The sequence below is a fragment of the Corvus moneduloides genome, chromosome 2 (genome assembly GCF_009650955.1).
Source record: "Corvus moneduloides isolate bCorMon1 chromosome 2, bCorMon1.pri, whole genome shotgun sequence".
Taxonomy (NCBI): domain Eukaryota; kingdom Metazoa; phylum Chordata; class Aves; order Passeriformes; family Corvidae; genus Corvus; species Corvus moneduloides.
Genome location: NC_045477.1, coordinates 25,631,126 through 25,653,216, shown reverse-complemented (window position 1 = coordinate 25,653,216; position 22,091 = coordinate 25,631,126). Strand labels below are relative to the sequence as shown.

Genomic DNA, 22,091 nt, shown 5'->3' with positions numbered 1-22,091 from the left:
GATTACATGGGTTTCACTCTCAGAACTACTTTTTTATATGACAATATAAAGGCATATGCAGCTTTTGTGCCTTGCATGAACCGCTGGCCTCAGCATGAACTCTTCTGTCATACTAGAGGAATTCTTTCTAAAGATGAAAAAATAAAGTCACTGCATGTGTAGGTTTTTATATGGGGCTCAACTGTGTTGATTTGTACAGACAACAAGAGACTCCATAGCTGTTTCTTATTCAAAGTAAATAGCAGTATCTCCTGCTCCTGCCTTGCCTGGGACATATCCTCCTACCCTGCAGGTGTGAGTCCACAGAAACGTCAGTGACATGACAGTGACTCTGAGGAGACAGCCTGACTCATCTGGAAGCAAAAGATACAACTCTGGCAAATGTGTGTGTGCATGCATACACTCTTCCTTACCTTACATTCTTTGTGCTTCTTTCAGTACACCTATAAATCAGTTGCATGTCCACTACTTGGAGAGGTTTTCTGAATGTGTCTCAAACCACATCAAACATACAAGCGGTGCTCAACAAACAAATGTCACTGGAAAACAATGACAGGGGAAAAACCTCAAGCAGTTCCTCTCCATTGCCCTGTCTTCTCCCTGTACTGTCTGCCTTGGAAAGCTCACAGCCAGGGATCAGTAACAGACTCTATTGTAAGCAAGTGGCAGAGGCAAGATTGCTCTGGGAACCTTAAATCTAAATTTCCTGAGTTTAGGTAGATTAAAATCTCAGCCGTCACATCCATTAGTGCACTTTTGTGTGCATGGTCCAGGCAAGTGTATTGTTCCTAAAGGAAAAGATACCCTATTGGGTAAATAGGTGTCTGTGCACATTTTGGCAACTCTAAGCTACATCATTCAGTTCTAATCAATGCTACTGGGTTTTGAAACCCACCAATATAACAATGAAGTGGAAAAAGCCATAGAAAAAGTCCAAACAAACTCTTAAGTTATGCTGTATGCTCTACTATTCTGAGTTTCAGTGTTGAGACAAAAGAAGAGTTTGCCATTTGCTAGTTGTTAATAATCAAGAGAAGATCTGCCAGACACACTCTTTGAGGGCTCTGTCTGGACCAGGTAGATGCTGCAATACACAAAGAGCTTCACACACAGAGAAAGAGTGTTCATGGACAATGATGCAGCGTTCTTAATTAAGATTTTCATTACTGATACATACATTAAGGTTTTTCTAATGCAAGTGCCCAAGCACTCTAATGTGCAGGTAGATGTCTCTGATTGTATCTCTATCTCCCTTTTGCACATCATTGCAAACATTCACCAGCCAAGGCTCAAAATCAGCTCACCTGCCCTTTGCTATAATGACTATGAAAAATAAAAAATGGTATTTTACTTGTCTGCCAGATGAGAACTTAACTTTTTGCAGTCATGAGAATGAATAGGCACTTGCAAAGCTGTACTACAGTGTATTGAAACTGATTCTGATATCACTTACACCTGTTTGATGTCGATGTAACATCAGGAGCTTCAATAGCATGAGAGAAGCAAAAACTGAAGGAAAAAATAATGGAAAAGACATGTAGGTAAATGGAAAATGGGATGAAACAAAACATGAGTTTGCCAAAGGTAGTTTGTAGTAGACTAACCGGATAACTTTCTTTGATAAGATAACTGATTATCCAGACAAAGGAAATGCAGTAAATTCAATTTATCAGTAGAGCATTTGATACAGTATCACAAGGGAAATTATGAGTTTCGATCAAGATTTGCAAAAGGACTGTAAGGTGAGAAACTGCTTACCTGAAGGGGAGATTGAGCAGTGGTGAAGAAAGAATTATTGGGCAAGGTGAAGGCTATATTTCCACAATGGTTTAGTTAAATAAAACAGCTTTTTCTATCTAATAAGATTTGGGTGGAGCAGGTAACATTTCTTTACAAGGCCACTCAAAGGGAGGGGGCATAGATTAGGAAAAAGTGGGGTCATGCTTAACAGCTGTAAAAGGGTCAAGCAACATCAATAAATTGCTCATGAACAATATTTAGTTCTCATTCACCTGTAATGTTTCAGTGTTATTTCTATGGTTCTGTTCCTTGGGAATTTCAGAAATGCTACAACTCTCTCAGCCGTTTACTTGTACAGTTTAATTAAATATCTAGTTCAGTTTTGTGCTTTTAAAATATTCTTATTCCTAGAACAGAATGCCAATTCATCTACAAAATCTGCTTGCTGAATGCCTTCGAATGCTGGACCCCGCATCTCAAGAAAACGCTGCTGGAATAAGATGTGGAGGAGAAATACTTGGTGAACAGAAGCCCTTACAAAAGCCTTGCTTCTCCCTGAACACATGATGTGCTTTTCTTGATCTAGTCAGACTACAATGCTTTGTGAATTTCTGCATTAGGAAAAACGGGGCTGCCCACTAGCAGAGTGGCACAAGCCAGGATGGAAGGCAAAGACATTGCCACAGAAGTCACAGTAGAAAGTATCAGTGTGAAATTAATTTGCAGGCTCCACAATAAAAGATCTGCCAAACTGCCTTCAACAAGTTAAGAAAAAGAAGGATTTTTGACAATCTTCCCCGAGGCATGTCTCAGTCCGCAGGTATTTCAATGACTAAAACTGTTACCTTTCCATTAAAGTTCACTGGAAGAGAAGCTCCATTTTTGTTTTAGCCTTCTGTGGCAGAATTTAAGTATTTAATGTCATGACTGAACTATGCTAAGCATGCACAGACATTCACACAAGAAACTTGCCCTAAACCCAAAAATGTAAAAGATTTTTTAAATGCAAAAATTGAAAAATAGTGTCTGAACCTTCATTCTTCAAAGTTGGTTATATGCTGATCACACATAACAGGTCTCCTTCACAACCTCCAGTGCATACTGCAGAGAATCCAGAATGTTACACATTATTTTTTGTCTTTTATGTAAAAGTGGATTTACTGCAAAAAGCGAAAAGCAATTAATCCCTCTACAGACATCCAGGATAAGTGAACATGGACTAATATGAAATTTAAATACACACCCAGATCCAAACGTTGCAAGTGATCCTTGCTTTGGAGTTGGGATTTCAATCTTGTCCCTGAAAAATCAAACTGTTTAGAGTATGCTTAAGAAGCTAAAACAGTAGAAAACAGCATTCAGAAAATGGATACAGCTATTCTATTAAACTCAAAACTTAGTAAGATGGAACAGGAGAGAGCAAGATCTGTTTAAATCCAAAAGCATTTGCTTTTGGTGCTGCGCAAAATCTAGTATTTTGGGCATGCAAACATATGAAATGAAAATATTACCTGGGGGGCTGAATTTGTGAACCATACGCAGCATGATATTATCCAAAATGATGGAAAGCTTCAGCAGTGAACAAGAACTTCAGAGGGAAGAATCATTATTTCTTAATATGCTGTGATCTTTTATGTCTAAGAGTTCCCATTCCCACCAAGAGGTAAAACAGCCTTCATGAAGCACAGCCTGAAGAACAACCACGTGTTTTGACATGTGCACCTCTGTAATGGCACACGAATGAACCACATGGCGGATGATTTGCTTCTTTTTTAAGTGGGAGTGGTGGAGAGGAAAAGGAGATGGAGGAGATGCTCTTACAAGCTCAATTCTGATTGTGGTGTCTCACACATAGGACATTCAGCATGGACATGGACATGTGGGCAGGCATTTAGACTTCCCTGAGTATTCATATCTTGGTGTCAGTTCCAATAGACAAATCTATGATGTCTTGATCAAAAGGTGACTTCTGGGAAGCTTCCTCTTTCTGGATGTTGTGTTTTATAATAACCACTCCTCCAGCACAACTTGTTCTTGGTACCATTTTTACCTTATATCTGGTGAATACATCTGATGGAGGCAGATACACAACATGATGCTAAAGCAGGGTGCATCAAAGAGGATTTCTGCATTACGAGAAGGACTCACAATAAAGCTCAGAAAAGAAAAAGACCTTTGGTGATACAGCTGTAGAACAGCAATGTGCTTGCCAAAGCTGGAAGATAATTTACCATAACTACAAAGGGAATATTCTGAAAAACTCTGCCACACTCTGTAGTTGTTACCATTTCGCACAGTGATTTCGACCTAACAAATTGGTCTGTCTTAATATTTTGATGGTTGGTGTTCAAACTGCTGTAGGAAATGCTGCTACTGCTTTGGAAAGGTGGTCTTTTCCATCCAAATATATTAAATTATGCCAGTGTGGGGTAAAAGTGCATTGAACAGCTCAATTTTCTCTCTGTCTCCTTCTTTTTTCTAGTTAAATCTGAAATATTATGCTCCTACAACTGTCTAGTTAAAGTCCATTTTTTTTTTCTGTCGTACTCCATAATATTTCAAAACAAGCTAGCACTCAGTCCATTATATCACACTAAGTAAATGAAAAACAACTCAGAACAAAGAGATTGCGAGTATGCATAATGGCAGAAAGGTGTGACATTTTCAGCTGTCATGCTGGCCAATCTTAAGTTCAATCTCATCCAGCACCAGTGAATATACTGTAGGTATTGCAATTAGAAAGCAGGTTGAACACATGCCTCTATTGTAATCCACACATCAACTTCACAGTTATGTGCAGCCTTCATTACTTGCTAAACAATTTGAATGTCAACACTTAAACTAATGCTTGAATGAAAAACTGGGATCAAATTTTGCTCCTTTTTGTAAGTCTGGCTACGTCTTGGGTTTTCTACATATTGGGTCTATTATTTATGCAGAAGTTTTAAAACAAACCCATGAACTTTGTCAGATTTGTTTTAAATAATGAGGGGTTTTTAATTCATGCACATCTATTGCTTAAGTCTATTTGATGGCCACATCTTCAGATAAAGATTAAAGCTTAAAATTGTGGCACTTGCTCAAGAACATTCATCCCAAGGTGTACTCTCAGTCATACAGTTTCATTTCTATAAACACATCAGGGTAGAATTTCAGCTCTGCTGCCATTTTGAGGCTGTTTCACCATTTCTCTCATTTGCCTCTGCCCATGTTGTTTTCTTTTTTGGAACATTCCCTTCCTTCAGGAGACACATAATAGCTGGGGAAAAAACACTCCTTTCCTGTCTCTGTTTAGGTGACCATCCCCTTCCTAAACCTCCTTCAGAAGCAGATCAACTGATTCCTCTAGATAATATGCATGTCTATTTATTACATTAATTATGGTAATTCTTGAAAAATGCTAACTCTTGAAAGCTGTTGTAAACATAAGGCTTATTACATGTAGACTTTTTTGGCATTTTGCAAATGTTCATTTCTGATTCATGAATACGCTTGACCTGGAGGTTGCTATCCTCTTCTCAAGTAAGGGAGAGCTTCTTAAGAAACCTGAGAAAAGATGCCTCCTCCCTGTTCCTAATGTAGTAATCACTGATGTTGTTCCTCATCTGCAAAATATCACTAAGCACAGAACCAGATAAAGGGATTCAGAGGGTGCTAATCAGTTGCTATTTCATGATAATGGTTCAGAGTGGTAACAAATGAGAGTTTGGTGGTGAACAAGTACCAAAGCAGGGACATATACATAGATAGCAAAGACTATTTGAGCATCATCACGTCTGATAAAGCGAGCAAGTATTCTCAGAAACTGGCTACTGGCAGGTTGGAATACTACAGGGTGTTTTTTGACATACAAATCACTGACCATATGATGGATGGTTCTCATAACTATGATGAGATCAGTAAGATGCCTCTCAGCTTCCCTTAGGTCATCATTACTTGACCAAATACGCCTTCATGAAGCTGGGGAATAAACGGCATTTTTTTGCACTTTTTTCCTTCTTTTATTTTCTTTTTTTTTTTCTTTCTTTTTTTTTTTTTTTTTTTTTGCCTGTCTTAAACTAGGATGTCAAGTAACAAGAATTAGAATCAGTGCTCAATCTGATAGGAAAGATGCTGGAGCTCAGTACAACCTGGTGACATCAGAAAACTATTTAAACAGAATGGACAGATATCCATGGAATTAGGTTAACATGTCCTGCAACTTCCTTGTATGTGGATGACTCTGGTGCCCTTCTGATTTGCACTTACCAAGGCTAACAGCAGATAACTTTTCAATATTATATGGGTTCCATCTGACAGAGAGTGCTCTGGAAGTAAAAGAAGTGTTCTGCTGTAGCTATTTATCCTAGTGTAGCTATCTCTCCTACTGTAAAGTACCTTGGTAATGCTGATACTGCTACAGGATGTTGACATTATGATTAAAACGCTCCAGACTGGTTGGAAGACTTCTTCCATGAAAAGAATGATTTTGACAAAGAATACACCTGTGTCTCTCAAAGTCCTGAGGACATTCAACTGGAGCAGAGATTAACTGTATCCCTCTTAAGTGGGAATATAGTTTGGGGGAGAGATCTATGAAATCTTTCCACCTTCAAAACCCTGATGCCATATAATTAGGCAGACGTGTGCGTAACATCGGGAGGAGAATGAAGACTGAATCATCAGCAACTTGTGGGTAGGGATATGAAAAGAGAGCCCAGTGCTGGACACTGAGACAGAAGGCAGAACAAATCAGTTACCTCTAGATCAGAAACATCCTTGACAGGTACCATTAACGGCTTCTAATGTAAAAATGTCCCATTTACACTTTTTCTGTTACCAAAAAGAACCCAGACTATCAATGGCCTGAAGGACCTGCCTATCAGAGAGAAAGGAGAGAGCCAGTACAGAACAAGCAAGACATGCCTGAAATAGAGTAGGGCTCCTATGGAGCTCGCTAATTTAGGAATGCAGGAGCACCAAGAAGGCCCTCTTGGCTGTGGAATAAGCTTGACTTAGAGAAGCGAGAGAGCATGTGATTCTAATCCCACATGTCAAGAAAGAAAGGCAGACAGATGCAAAACAACTAATGCATGGTCACACAGCAGAGCACTGTCGAAGAGGGATTTCAGCTTCAGGTTTACACATGCCTACCTATCATGAAGCCATCTTGCTGTTTCCAACTAAACTGCCTTGCCCTGCAGAGGTAAAACAACGTTAAACTGGTGCCTTTGAATGTTGAAGGCACACGGTGTAGGCCACAGATATAAATGGTTTTGCCGCTGCTGTGGGAAGTGTTAACACAAGCGGTGTTAATGCTTCCTGTCCCTGAGTATCATTAATGCTTTTTATTGATATTATGAAGTTCTGCAACAAAAGTAATAGGATTTGTCAGGGGCCATTATAAACTGCGCCTGCTGGATAAATACATAATACATGATGGCAAGGGTCCGATGGGCCTTTAATCAATTGCCTTTCTGAGTCAAATAAATGTCACATTAGACATAAGCCTTGCTGCATTCTGTGGGTGCCTCTGCTCCCCTCATCTCACAGGCCTGACACTGCCACGGGCAGCTATGGACACGCATAGGCTCCGACTTACTTGTAGGAAATATATCAGAGCAAAACTGGAACAGCATGTTGTAAATTACAGATTTGGGACACCTTATAATGAAAGGCAAAGGAGAAGGGAGAGAAATATGGGGACACCATAGGCATGATAGGTCAGCTCAAATACATCTCCTTGGGAGCTGGCATTGTCATACCACCTTTTGCAGCCACTGGAGCAAATGTCATCGTTCTGCCCACCGGGCGGGGGAGAAGGCACCGTGCCATTTCTTTCAGCACTGCAAAAGTAGTGGGTCAACTTTAAATGTTAAAGCCACATATTTTAGGTCTAGAATGAGGAAAAGAAAGCTTTTTCATTGTTTCAGCAAGCGCGTTGAAACAATTATGAACATCCATTTGCACTTTAGCATGCCTTTAAAGAAATTCCAACAATCAAAACACAACTCGAACATAAATTTACAGATTTGCAGGTTTAATTTGTCTCCCATATATGAAAGAGCTATTTTTCTTACAGTGCTGGGTTTTTTTTTTAATTCCAGGCAGCACTTTAACAGTCATCTACTTTTCTCCCTGAACAGGTAGGAGATAAGAATTTAAATTGCAAAGTGGAGATCTAAAGTAACACGAAGTCCAGGTATATTTGGACGTGGAGTTCTAAACCTAAATTTAAAAGCCCTCATTATTTTTGGCATTCACTAAATAGCTTCAGCTTGGACATCCCAAAACAGTGGCTTAAAATACTAGTGGACATTTGGAAAACTTTGGTCTGTCTTTACTTAACTATAGTAAATATTATGAAGTGGTAGTGCTATATTTCCCTTTATATTTCAACAAGAAGAGTCATTGTTTCAAAAGCACTACATTTCACTGCCAATATGTATGAAGGAATCCCAGAAAAATGCGCGTTTTTGTTCCAAATGCGCAAAACCATCATGTGTCAGAACCTGACAAAATTAAAACTCAAATGATAACAAACAAACACTCCCAAAGGCTCCATCCCCTATTCCCCCCAAAAAGAAAAAAACCAAAACTTAAACCAGGAAAACATTAATTCTTCCTGTTCTGGGTCTTGAAAACACAATTATCTGGATAAACATAGCATTTTCTTCAGTTAAAAAGGTCAGCGAATCACCAGTCTACATAGCAGCAGCCAAACTCAAGTGAATGCAACAAGGTGAGAAAAGAACCCTGCATAACATCCTCCAAAGAAACCACTCACAGATTTTTAATCCTGATACTGTTGGATGTCAATGAGAATACAGCCCATTTAATCTTATGAGATAAGGAAAGCAGGTCAGAGAACAGCCAGGACTGGGTAAGGAAGGGTCCCACACCACAGGATCAAACTTCAGCAATGCTAGTTGCCTGTTTTCTGTACTTGTTTTGCACTTGCACAGCATGGAATACTTTATATTTCATTCTGAATTAGAGCACAACAGCATAATGTCCATCAGAACATGTATATCTCCACACATAAACAGAAATCTTCCATATTGTCATCTAGAAACGTACATATAAATTCTAGATCAATCAATCACACAATGTCACTGAACTAAAATGTTGAGTCCCATAAGGTGACACTGCATTAAAATATTGGACTGCATTTGAATAAAAATTCACTATTGAGTCCTGTGGCCATGGGAAGTAACAGAGGCCCCAGGCTGACTTTGATGGAACTTGAAGAAAATGCGCAACTCATATCAATGAAAAGTACAAAATGTTATAAATACTTACACAAGAGACAAGGAAAGGTTCCTTCAGAGAAAGGCCACAAACTGATTGTGAGTGATCTGAGAAGAAAAGACAGAAAGAAAAAAGGAAATAAAATTGATAATAAACACACTGAATGATATCAATGTAACAATATAAAACAAGGATCAAGGAGACTTACAATTGCAATTCCCACAGCAGAGGAAAAAAAATTGTTTTAAATTCACAAACAACATAGATCTTGAAAGTTTTGAAACTATCTGACGCCAGAACTATGTAGCTGAGAAAACTGGTAATGGTTGAGGAGCCTTTCAGTCCTGGGATAATTCCAAGCCAGCAGAGACTAAATATCCTCTGGTGGCTGTTCAACAGTCTCCGTGAAATAGGCTTGTGGCTCCTATGGACAAATGCTCTTATCACAAAAACACTGCCAGATTTGAATGGCATCCTTCTTAGCAGTCATGCCAGATGACACAGGACTCTGAAACAGAACTCGTCTTCTTGATCCTGACCTTCACAGAAGAGGGGTTAGGCTTATTATTAGGGCTGAGAATGCTTTCATTACAGCTGATAGCTGCACAGAAAAATTGTGTTGTCTTAGTTCCTTCTGTCAACACAGTATCTCTTGGACTTGATTGATCTGTTACCCTAAGACCCCTAAGAAAAAAATGACTGCATGAAAGTGGAATGGCTAAAGGTTTGCAAACTTCTGGCAGACTACAGGTCTACTATGGAGTATCTAAGCTTTATTTCCAACATATTTATTTCCATATTTATTTCCAAAACATATTAACCTGGGATGAAGCAATAAACAAAATTAATCAAAGCCTGATGCTCTAAATTGTAACAAGAAGACACACTCCTGTTGGACACAGAAAACAAAGGCAGATGCTCCCCAAATGTTCAAAGCTACTTATCAGTCCTGTCTCCCATTCCCTTCACCAAGCTGAAAAAATTGGGGTAGTCAGGCCAGACAGTGCTCTCCAGAAGATTGTTACCAGGGGATCAGGAGAACAGTGGAAAACGACCACGGGATCCATGTGGTGTATTCCAGCACTTAAGACATGGCCTTCAACTTCTGTTTCCTGTCTAGTTACAGGGAGAGATTAGCTCTATCATTCCTCAAAGCACTTAAAAAACTCAGAGAAATATAAACGTGAGTTGTGAGAGTGAAGGAAGAGAGAGGAGCTGTCACAGGAGAGTGAGAGGGAAGGCAGGCAGCAAATCTGTTCAGAGTTGTAGCTACTATTTGTGGGAATTATGGTCCTGGTAGAGGGGAGCGTGAGAGAAAGCATGTGTACAAATCTAGTGGTTGGTTTGCAAGGGAAGTGGAGGAAACACAGCAAAGAGCAGAGACAATAATAAAAACTGCAGGGCAGGAACCAAGATGCTTATAGCATCCTTTGGACAGGCCACCCTGAGAGGCCCTTTCAACAGCAAATTTCTCTTTAAAGGAGCTGACTGCTCACACAAGTAAGGAAGATTTGCATGAGACAGAAGACAGGATGGATTCTGCCCAGACTGAAAAGCTGAAATGAAATAAAACAAAAGGAAGGGCAAGATCAAGCTTGTGGAGAGAAGGTCACTATCCTGCTTTCAGGAATCTATTATTCTAATGAACTGTAACAGGGAAGTTCTCCTGGTGGAGAAAATCTTTCCTAAGCATGTATCCCTTATCTTCCTTTTACATTTCTCCTGAAGACTTAACCATGGAACTCTATGGACTTATCTGTAGTAGATGATAGTGAAGGATTGTTAGGGGCTGGTAGTTGGGTAGTATTTCTTTCAGAATTTTGGGCAGATGGGACAGTGAGCTGCAAACCAGGGAAGAACCTGAGTCAAGAGGTCTGAGCCAAAGAATGTGCCTTGGAGTCCCAGAGTTTAAAAAAAAAAAAAAAAAGAAAAAAAGTGGGAGGCATCCAGTATGGGAAAAAAAACCCAACAAAACACAGAATGGAAAATTTTAGGCTGAGGTTAGAGTTTGGCTCTGTTATAAGCAACATAAAACAAGGTCTCTTAAGGGAAAGCATCAAGCAATTTTGACAACATAGATGCCAAAGAATTCTACAAATTATGGCCCGAGATTCCGGATGTGCTGAGTAATGACTTACACCAATATTACCATCAAATTTGCTCTAAGAAGTGAACAAGATTGTCTTCCCTAATTAAACTGTAGGGTAATTTTAGACAGGCACAATATACTAGAAGCTGCAAACTAGAATCCAGCAAAATCACCAGAACTGAAACACATTGCTTTTTTAAATGACTGCAGTCGGTCTGGACACTTGATTACCAGTTTTGTTCAAAAGAAAATATATGAAAACAAAACCTTCCCTGTAAAGTACTGGAAAAACAAGATGTGTCTGAGGAAGCTATGATTCATTCCAGGTTAGATAACTTCAGAACACGTATGCGGGAGAGAAATGGGCCAAATCCTGTTCTCACTGCCCTGTGCAATCATGCTGACTTAATTGAAACCATGAGCAGAACCTGAACCATTAAAATGCTGGGGTGAAACTTTTTATCATACAGCTCTGTTGGTCACTAGAGACATTTAACCTAATTACATTAGAGTAACACACTAGATTTCCTCAAGATATAGTATTATATAACGACATAAGAAAATGAAGTTGAAGAAAGCTGACTGTTTTCCCCAGGTCTCTATGTTATAAACAGAATAGTTACCTGTCTCTATATATGTCGCTTGTTTTCAGCCCAGTATGGCTCTGTTTGTTGGGCTGGACAAATGGAATCCACTGACTTTTTTTTATATCGAATTCCTAGTGTTAATTAATCAATATTACTTGGAAGATGTTGTGGCCACTGAACAGAATAGCCAAGGGCTAATCTTAAATCTGTCCTTGCTTCACTGTGGTCAGATTCTGTTCCCCTTCTCTTTCTTTGCTACATGAATAAATTCCATTTAACTCACAAAGACTATGAGACAAGCAAGGTCTAAATGTTAAGGCTGTTTAGGACTCTAGCTCCCCCTGAGTTTAATGAGAATAAGGTTCATAAACACTGAATAATAGCTATTTACCGGGAGTTAAGATGCTGAAAACCAGTGGTATGAGTTACATTATATAAGCTGATAACAGATTTATGAGGCTAACTACAATTTTCAAAAGTGACTGAGGTGTTCACATTGAAGTCCATTGGAAGTCAGTAAAATTTTGGCTGCAAACCATGCTGAAATATATTACCTTTGTTAGCTTAAGGATTGCTTACTTTCAACAAAACTAACATCTTAGATGCCAAAGTCATTTTTGCAATTGGCATTCAGTTGCTTCTTAGACTTTATTCACTAAATGGCTTGAGTTAACCTGCTTCAAGTGCCTTCTTAGAAGTAAATTGGGACAGCAATTCTGCTCTATTTCTGCAAAGTGATTTAGGATCTCTCTGATGTAATGCACTACGCCAAGGTGAGCAAAGTTAGTCCTTTAGCCCCAGACTAGGAAGAAGCAGGCTTGAAGGACTGACAACAAATTCAGATAATCCTAAAATGACTGTTCTTGCCTCAAAGCATTTTCACCCTTTACTGATATGGAACCAGTGAGGGGCACAGCTTTATCATATGTAATATACTCAGTGAATTGGATCTAAGATGCAATCTTGTCTCTCCTCCCATTCTCGGTGCACTACACCTGCCCAGTATCAAAACTAAAATTTACTCCCAGTGGAAGATAAAGAAAATCATTTACTAGAGAATTCCTCAGTTCAAAGGGGGCCAAATGGAGCCAGTGTCATGCTGGGGGGAAAGAACAGACTCAGCTGAAATTCAGTGGAGCCCTTTAAATGATCTGAGGGGGCAAAGAGGCTGCACTGCGTCTCTCACATAGCAGAGACAGATTACAGCAGAATTAAATTGAGGATTTTAGTGGATATAATTGTTGTTTTTATATATTAATGAATAACAATAATACATGATTGTAAACTGAATACCAGGTTTGACATTTAATCTGAGTGCTTATACCATCCATAAATGTTCATAAACGTCACAAGACCCCTACCCTTTGATTGAATTACAATCTAGTATGCAATTTAGGAAACACGGATTAATCTACATAGATTTATATTTCTGCAGGTTACACAGTTATTTGTTGATTTATACCCTTTCCCCCTAAGTGTCCTTTCCATTGAGAATCCAGGAACATACATGCAAATCTTTAATAGGAGAGCAGCTCAAAATCCAGTGACTAGCAGCAGATGGAAGCTTGGTTCAGGGAAATCTATACTAATTATCATCTGCTTTTTGAAGTCACCTCTGCTAATGGCCAGCAAAATCTTAGTCCCTGTGATATCTTCTATTACCTTCACATTACTTGTTACTACAGCCAGCAATCACCTAACATGTTTCTTGGCAATGCTGTGCAATTAAATCGCCTTTCAATCAGCTTGCTGAGGAATCCAGGGATGGAAACTGCTTTAATATTAGGAGTTAATTAAAAAAATGCAGAGGAAGGCAGTCAAATGTTATGTTAGCATACCAGAAATATGACAACACCTTAGCCACAGATGTCACACACAAGGTAAGGGGCCACATCAGGAAAAGCAATGTGGCAATGTAGAGAGGAAAATTACCTTCAAGTACTCCCTTTTTTTTTTCCTGTGGTCATGCTACTTGAAGTGACCACCTCCTTTAGCAGTCAAAATATCTGGAATTTCAGTGACCTGTATTAACAGGCTCCACTGCACAATGGTGTTTGCTTGGGGACTGATAATGACACCGGCTCAAGCACTGTGTCACAGCACACAAATGGTCCAAAAGGCCCATCAGAGAAAAAGCAGTTCAGCAGATCTTGACCCACAGAGAGGCCCAATCCTGCTCCTTTTGAAAGTGAGCAAGTCTTTGCAAAGGGCTAACAGGGCACATTGCTTTTCTTCCTCTGCATCTTCACCTCTGTGTGCCTAGCAGAAGAAGCAGCTCCACAGCCCAGCCCTTGTCGTCGTGGACTCACTCATTCATACAAGACTGAGGAGAAGGGCTGGCTACTCTGTTTAATAAGACAGGAAATGAACATCACTCAGTTGAGCTAGTGCTTGGAAAGGGATGAACTGAGGAGATGGTTTTACAACTGACAGCTTATTGCAGGGAGGGAGAAAGCTCACATGGGAGAGGACACTGCAAATACAGCTCAAGAGCCAGTTATATGGCCATGTATAAACCCTTAGTCTGCAATACTGGAGAACCAAAATAAAATGATCTTTAGGAAATGACAAGGAGTTTTTCTATGTACATTAGAATTAACATAAGTCTGTGTACATTGGCACACATGTATGTATTTTCATTATGAATCATGAAAGAATTTGAAAAGAAATCTAATCAACTACAGGTGCACATGCTCTTTTTAACGAAATAAACAGCCAAATTGTGGTTCTGTAAAGAATGCAGTGATGACACGACAACAATTTTGAATCAAAATTAATTGATAATATTTCCATCACTCATTTTCCAAAGACAGGGTTTGTTTAGAAGCTGTAGTCCACCAAAGATAATAGAAACGGTAACTGTTTCCTCTCTCAAATCTGAAGACAGAATGCCTTGCTGTTTGCCTTAACACATACTATAAAGGAATTATGACACAGCTCAAGTTTATATTTTCTTTCACTAGTGTATTTAATGTTACTAGTGTACTTAATATTGCTGTTAAATTTGGGCTGCAAAGTGTAGTAAAAGGAGACTTTTAAGGTTTTTTTTGGTAACTAAGAATGGTTAAAATTTTAGCCTTGTCTTTTTCACATCGAGAAATATGTACTGGAAAAAGTAGACTTCGAATGTGCATTACAAATGCACACACACAAAAATGCTTTTATAAACCAGAAAACTTCATGGACCCACAACTAGAAAATACAAAAGAAAAATCTTGCTGGCATAGATTTTTCAGCACACACTGCTTGCCAGGAAGGCTGGGTAATATTATGTTTTGATAAGACAAATTAATCCAATCCAAATTTGGACTTTCATGTATATGTAAGCTAATTCAAAAAGACATCAAGCTGACTTATTCCACAGGTAACTCAGCCCAAAATAAGTCCTAACAGCTGTTCCCAGTGAAAACACTGAGACAGATGAAACAAGAACAGTAATCCCTTGCATCTGCAAACTGAACTCTAATTATCATTCATTGGAGGTCTCTTGCTCCCCAAGAAGAACTTCAGTCAAGAAAAGTCTCTATACAAAGCACCTCTGAGCAAAACATCTTTAAAAGAAGAGCAGGAGAGTTCCCTGGAAGCAACAGCACATTACAGCTTCAGCAGCAGTTGCTTTAAGGGGCTCAGGGTGAGGGCAACACTTGCAAAATGTGAGAAAGACGAAAGGTTAAATAAATTCTTGTATTGTAATGTAAATGTAGCATTTTGACCATGCATCTTGACTTAAAAGATGGCCTGGAACAGTACTACTTTTATCTTCCTGTAACTAACCACTGACTACATCTTTGAGGGATTTGTTACCATAAGTGAAATCAGGGCATTTTGCTGGCAGGTGCCTGGCCACTGCAGCCTCACACAGCTCATCCCACTGGCAGAAGGAGGCTGCCCAGCACCACCTCCCAGTGCCACAGCACTGCCCTGTTCCTGCTGCCCACCACCACCCTGGAGTGCTGCACGGACAAGGAAATCACTGCTAGGGGACTAATTCTGGGAAACAGAATACCTGGGAAGGGGTGGCCACTGCCAAAATAACTCACAGCACCCACTTCTGACTGCCGAAGGGGCTTGTGCTGTAGGCCAGCTTCACTGCTCTGGTGGCAGATGCTGCCTGCTCCTGTCTGTAATCTTTCCAAGGCTCCTGATGCCCTTCTCCCTCGTTTTCGGGCCGTGTGTGCTCCCATCAAGAGACTGTGAAGGAGCAAAGGTGCCACTGGAAAGATGTTGGTTGCATTGAGACTGGGTTGTTCCCACCCAGCATACAGCCTGCTCCCTGTTCACTCTTGGAGAGAAAAGAGAGGTCAGCTGTTGACCAGATGAGTCGTCTTGGTGGTCCAGAAGCAATCTGGGCATTTCCATTTTATAAAATATGTTGTGTTGGTTACTCTTGGCACTTAGAACTCAGCTTTGAAACCTTAAATAGAAGAAAACAGAAAACATATCTACCTAAATATAAAAGGATATATACCTAAAGGCTCTGGCTGCCTTTCAGGATCAGAGCTTAAAAATTACATCTTGGCTCTGCTTATACTTGTAGGTGAATTTTCTGTTCTGAGGGAGTGTGGTTGAAGTGGCAGCTCACAAGTTGGATCTGTTGTCTTACACTGTAGCCACATCAAGTCATGCTCTCCTTATTGCAAGGTGGATAAGCAATGAAACATCTTTGCTTCCCTGCTTGGAGGTTTGCAGACCTAGTGCATGGTCCATGTTCCCTACATCCTCTCAAGTACTTGTCCTGAGCTCTGCTGTTCCAAAACTGGACTGCACAGCATGAGAAAATACAATCAAATAATACTGGATTATTTAGGCAGATGACACTTGAGTAACCAAAATGTTAAACTGAGAAAGTAAGGTACTAAGAACTAAATGCATCTTTATTAATAATAGCAATTAGTGAATTTACTATTAATAAGGAGATAATTGCTATAAAATCTAGTGATACATACAAATAGGCTACTAATGTGAGGAAGTGACCCTGAAAAAGTTACTGGTTGGGAGCTTTCTATTGCTAATTGTTATTTGCTTTCTGGGTATTAATGTTCCTCCATCATTATCTGATAAATCTAGTGGTGTTGTGATCACTTCTCTAAATGGTGTCCTTGGATCATATGTGGTCCCAAGAGCCATGACACTCCACTGTACGTAATTTATTTCCACAGCAAGACGTGCTGACTCTCCACAATATTTCTTTCATTTTAACATCTGACTAACATTCAATTTGGGACATAAGTACTCTGATATATCATTTTCCCCTGATGGCACTGCAGAGCAGAACTGAAGGGCACTGGCTGAGTGTACGAGTACTGCAATACCTGGAGAACAGGCTGGGCTGGAGTGGGGAACACTGCTAAGCCTGAGCTGCAAGGGGACTGGAGGGCTGTGCAGCGATGTTGGGGTCTGCTGCTGGGGGGCAGAGGGTATGAGCAGAGTTCTGGCAAACCCCAGGCTGAGGTTACACTGGACTTTAAAAATCCAGCTTGCTCTCTTTGGTGAGAGCTGCATGGTTTAGGACTTGACTATGAGGGTGTTTGTTAAATCAGGAGCAAAATGGCAGCAAGATCATTATGGAAAAGTGTGAGCATGTCAGATCCATCACCACAATCATTTAAAGAAACTGTCAGGATGTTTTCTTGACTGCCTATCCATAAAGAAATCACAACCTGACTCTATGAAGACCTATAGGAAAATCCTAACCTGACAGATACCATAGTCAAGAGCAGCAAATCCTAGAAAGATTAGAGAGCATATGGCTTGTGCTCCATCTTTTAAAATTTGTACTGCTTCGAACATGAGATGTGTTCTTGTGAGAGTACACAACACTTGGAACAAGACGAAAAGCATTACAGAAGGATTTCACTTGCCTTTAAGCCCCTGCAGACACACTGAAGTCACCGGGGTCATGCAACTGTATGCAGTGTTAAGCCCTCGGCCTCTACAAAGACAGGTTAAGTATGCGTTTTTTCCGAGTTTTCCAGAAGGAGAACCAACTGTTTTTCTCCTACAAGGCCATAATCAATACTTTGGAATTTATCTTTCACCTGTTTCTTCTCACTTTATGCCTATTAAAATAAACCAAAACTACCTTATAAAGCTCCACTAAAATGGCTTCTGGGAACAATAGTCTCCATTTCGTATTTGGTATGAGAACAGCATATTTTGTAGGACGCTGTTACTTCTGTGATGCGTGCCCTGAAAACTGAGTTTCAGGGTGACTAAACTTTACATTGCTCTTTTATATGGGAATGAGTGGCTAAAGTGTCAAGAATGCAGTCTCCTACCAATGAATTTGATCCCTCTTATCAAATGATATGATGTTGTTTTATAGGAACCTGTTCCTAAGTTTTACTGCCAATATATCCAAACCGCCTTCCCTCTTGAATCCTTGTTACATCAGTTTAACTTTGATATGCCTCCCTCCCTCACCCTCACCACCAAGGTGATACTGCAGGAAGGGAGTTTAAGTTGTGCAACAGCAGAGTAGCTTAGATGGCATTTTTCACCAACTCTTCTATCTTAACTGGAGTATTCATTTGATAATATAGATAGAGGATGAGACAGCGTAGTTGGCTGAATCAAATCATTGCAAGATGTAATTGAAGGGAAAAGGTAAAAGAAGTCATACTGTAAGTACCTAGCACCTTCTCTAGTAGGACTTAGCTTAGAAGTGACACTCTTGTTCCAGTCCTGAACTTCCTCTCCTGAGCAACCAAAACATCTCAGGCTATCTCAACCTGGGAATTTCCTTTGCTGACCCAGTCAACAAGTAGAAATGATACTTATAACTGAATTGTGCGTTATGTTTTGTGAAAGGCTGAATTATTCATAGGATTTTCTAAACTTCTCAGTTTTCCCTAACACAGTACAGCTTATCCATATCTATACAGCTCATCCAGAGAGCAACTAGTGTGCCTTAAAGTTGTGGAGTTCAATATACAGTCTCAGGAGCTTTATTTGTAAAAAAAAAACCAAACAAATCCCCAGCCAGCTGAACATCACCTTTAGCTTTATAGGGGTAATTCTCCTTATTCCCAATTTATGGAATGAAAAAAGGAAAGATGAGAAAGCTAAACTGATCTTGAAGCTGATCAATACTAAGGCAGAACTATGAAATGAACTCACATCTTTTGATGCCCAGTTTAGAGCCTGTATCACATCAAATGAGAAGAAAAATCCTCACAGAAACCTGAAAAGCCACCTGCATGCTCCTTTCTGTGAAAAAAATCCCTTTGATTGCTGAAGCCAAACCAAACAGCAGACACAAAGATTTTACCAAGTCTCTTAGTGGTGAGTCATAGTTTATGCTACTTATCAGCTTTCCTGCAAAGCTAAGTGTCCATTTCACAAAGACAAAACCAAAACCAAACAACTCCAAGAACTCATCCAAACTCAGTTTACATAGTTCACTGCATCCATTCAATTCAGAAATGTAAACCCCTCTTTAAGGGTTGGATTTGAATATAATCATTATATTATTTTCCCAGTTATCTAAAAATGCAACAACTTACGATGACCAAAAAGAAGTGAGTTGGTTTAAGATGCAGCACAATGAACTGGTTTTAAAGTCTAAGAACATGTCACTTCTTTAGATGGACCCTGTCTCATAAGTGACTGCAGAGTTATACTCAGGGTTAGTTTGGAAGACTGTTGGTGGGGGAGGAAAGACTCAGATCCAATGGATACTGTATAGCATGAAAGCAATGCTACCTTTATTTTGCAACCCATTGTTTTCATACGAACATGAATCAGTGAGATAAACTATGCCAATTTCTTCATAGCTGACTTGTTACAGGATATTGTTTGAGTCTTCACTAATGACTCCTTGAGGTTGGATATTACTGTGATTAGAAGTTGGGAGGACAGAGGTCTGAGACCTTTCAAAGGAAATATTTTGTTCAGAACTGTTACAAGAAAATAAAGTCAGCATTACAGTAACTTTAACAACCCAACCAGGATAATGGTCTGCTCATGTAGACAGTGCTTTTGCTATTTTAAATGAGGGAGATAAAGTTCATGTAAGATGGGAAGCTGAGATATCCAGCTATTCAGTCTGGGCAGTCAGAAAGCTGTCAGCTTGAGAAATATGAGTATCTGTGGAAATGCACTGGACAAGGAAGGAAGGCGAAGTTATTAGCAGTTGCAAAAAAAAAGAACAACCCCAAAACCGAAAAACCAAACCAAACCAAAAAACTAAAAAAACCCCCCAAAACAACAAAAAAACCCCAAACCCCACAAAAAAAAAAACCCTCCTTAAAAATTTACTTTTTGTTTGCGGCACAGATAAATGAATTAATGAATCTGAGATGCTTCAATACCCTTGGAAGCCTACTGAGATAGATTTTGGTTTTATGCTAAAGCAGGCTGTAGGCAATGCTATTCTGCGCTGACAATTATCCCAGAAAGTCTGGTGGCTGTGCTCATCACCGAGGTTGGCATGAAAAGTTCTACTGGCTTTACTGAGAGTGAAATGCAGAAGCAGCTCTACATCATGTTCATTTGTAGCAAAGGCAGATAAAAAGCATTCTCTGAAGACAAACACAGGTTTTGTGGGATCTGACTCCCCTCCAGGCTCCTATCTGCTTTAGCCACAAAATCTTAGTTTCCTTATTGCCAAAACCTGACATTAAAATAACTCACTTCCTTAGAAAGCATGATGTGAGAGAATGCATTTTAAAACAAAGCATCCTTTTCTTTCATTATCAGCTCCAGCTTTAATCACCAGCATCTAGCACTTGCCAGGATGGCAGGATCAGAACCAGCAGTGTTTGCCCAGATCCCTTTAAAACCTCCAATAGTGCAAGGTATCTGGCAGAGGTACCACCAGACTATGGTGGATCTTCATTGGAGGATTTCAAGTAAACCATGTATTTGAGAAATCTAGAGAGTTTCCTTATTCAAAGCACTCAACTATTTCCATTTCAGTGCAAGTGGAATGGTAAAAAACACTGAGAAATGTCTTACATGTGCAGAGCTTTTTAATGCACTCATATCAACAGACCAACCTACACACTTTAAGAACTAAGACCATGTCTCTATCCTAAAAGAGTCTTGAAGAAAAGTTAAGGACTAGACCACAGAGAAGACTCATTTACTAAGAGAGCTATACAGAAAGTGTCTGTGTTCCCTCAAAATACATTTTCCTGGGGACAGGTCAGGGATAAGACATCATATGTAACCTGAGAGATGATCACTGTTTTCTAGCTTCAAAGAAGGGAAAACCATGTGAGCAAACAACCTCCCCCATGTGCACCACACAAAAGTGATCACTGGGAAGAGTTTAATGGAATCAGCTTGTCAAAATGATGAAACTGAAAAAGCTTTTACAGATTATGTCCATGACAAAAACTTTAGCATAATGTATATAGTGCAGAGTGTTTTTTGTCATGGCAAAAAGGAAGGAATATCATTAATTTAGACACTAAGTGTAAGGTTCTGCTGAAAATCTCCATGGGATAAATTGCAGAAATACAGCCTTGACCAGACAAATGGAGCCAGGCAAGTCCCAGGTCTTGTTAGAAGTTATCGAAAGTGCCATTGAGATTTAAAGTCTGTCATCTCCGGTAGATGATAAGAAAAGGGTTGGGCTGTTTTCTTCAGATCTACAAGCATCTGGCTACAGTCTTGCTGGGGCATATACATGATTGGAATCGAAAATGAGCTCTTTTAAAAGTGCTTCTTAAAGGGACCCTATTCATACACAGTACTTTCTCCCCAAATCTTTTATGGGAAAAAAGCTCATTACGGTCACACAGACAAATGCTGTATAATCTTTCACCCTGTCCACTAGCAACGTGTTCAATCCAATTTACAGCACTTCCCGCTATTCTACTTCTGGACTCCCCACACAGCTCTCCTAAATGCATACCCATCCTGACCCACTGCTCCCCACCTGCTGCTCTTTCAATTTCAGGCTTCCCTGGAGCACTGACTGCCATTTATGCCTAATAGCAAGGTGGAGCAACTTGATTATACAACTCTGAAAAGTGAAATTTCTGAGCCATTTTTAGACATAGAAACACCATAATTAAGACACATATTACTGTATGTTGGAATGCTCTGAGACAGGGATGAGAATGGCCTTCACTTCAGGAAATGTCATTTTGTACCCATGACAATATATATTCATCTGAAAAACAAAACTTTCTGATTGAAGTTCCTTTAAACTCCTTCTCAGCTTGCTGACAGATCTATCCTTTCTCTTTACATCCATGTCAGCTCTAAGGGAAGTAAGGGCTGGCAATTAGTAGAGAGAAGTTTTCAAGGATTCATTTACCGGGCAAATTCATACACTTATCTGCCTTTGGAAGGTCCACCAGTAGATTCAATTTTTTTTCCAACAAAGCCTATTTTTTTCATCTACCTTGGGCAATGCTGCTCACTAAAAACATACAATCTGCTTCAAGTACTTGACATTTGGAGCAGGGGTGCATAGATGGCATCAAGCAGTG

General features: G+C 39.7%; 1 protein-coding gene across 7 annotated transcripts in view; it reads right to left on the bottom strand.

The window, feature by feature from the left end:
- ZBTB20 (zinc finger and BTB domain containing 20) overlaps positions 1-22,091 on the bottom strand; it is a 501,190-nt gene that overhangs the window by 133,434 nt on the left and 345,665 nt on the right. For all 7 annotated transcript variants that reach the window (XM_032098516.1, XM_032098514.1, XM_032098519.1 and 4 more), the window contains one exon: positions 9,022-9,077. The gene's annotated coding sequence lies outside the window, so the exon portion shown is untranslated. The remainder of the gene's footprint in view (positions 1-9,021; positions 9,078-22,091) is intronic.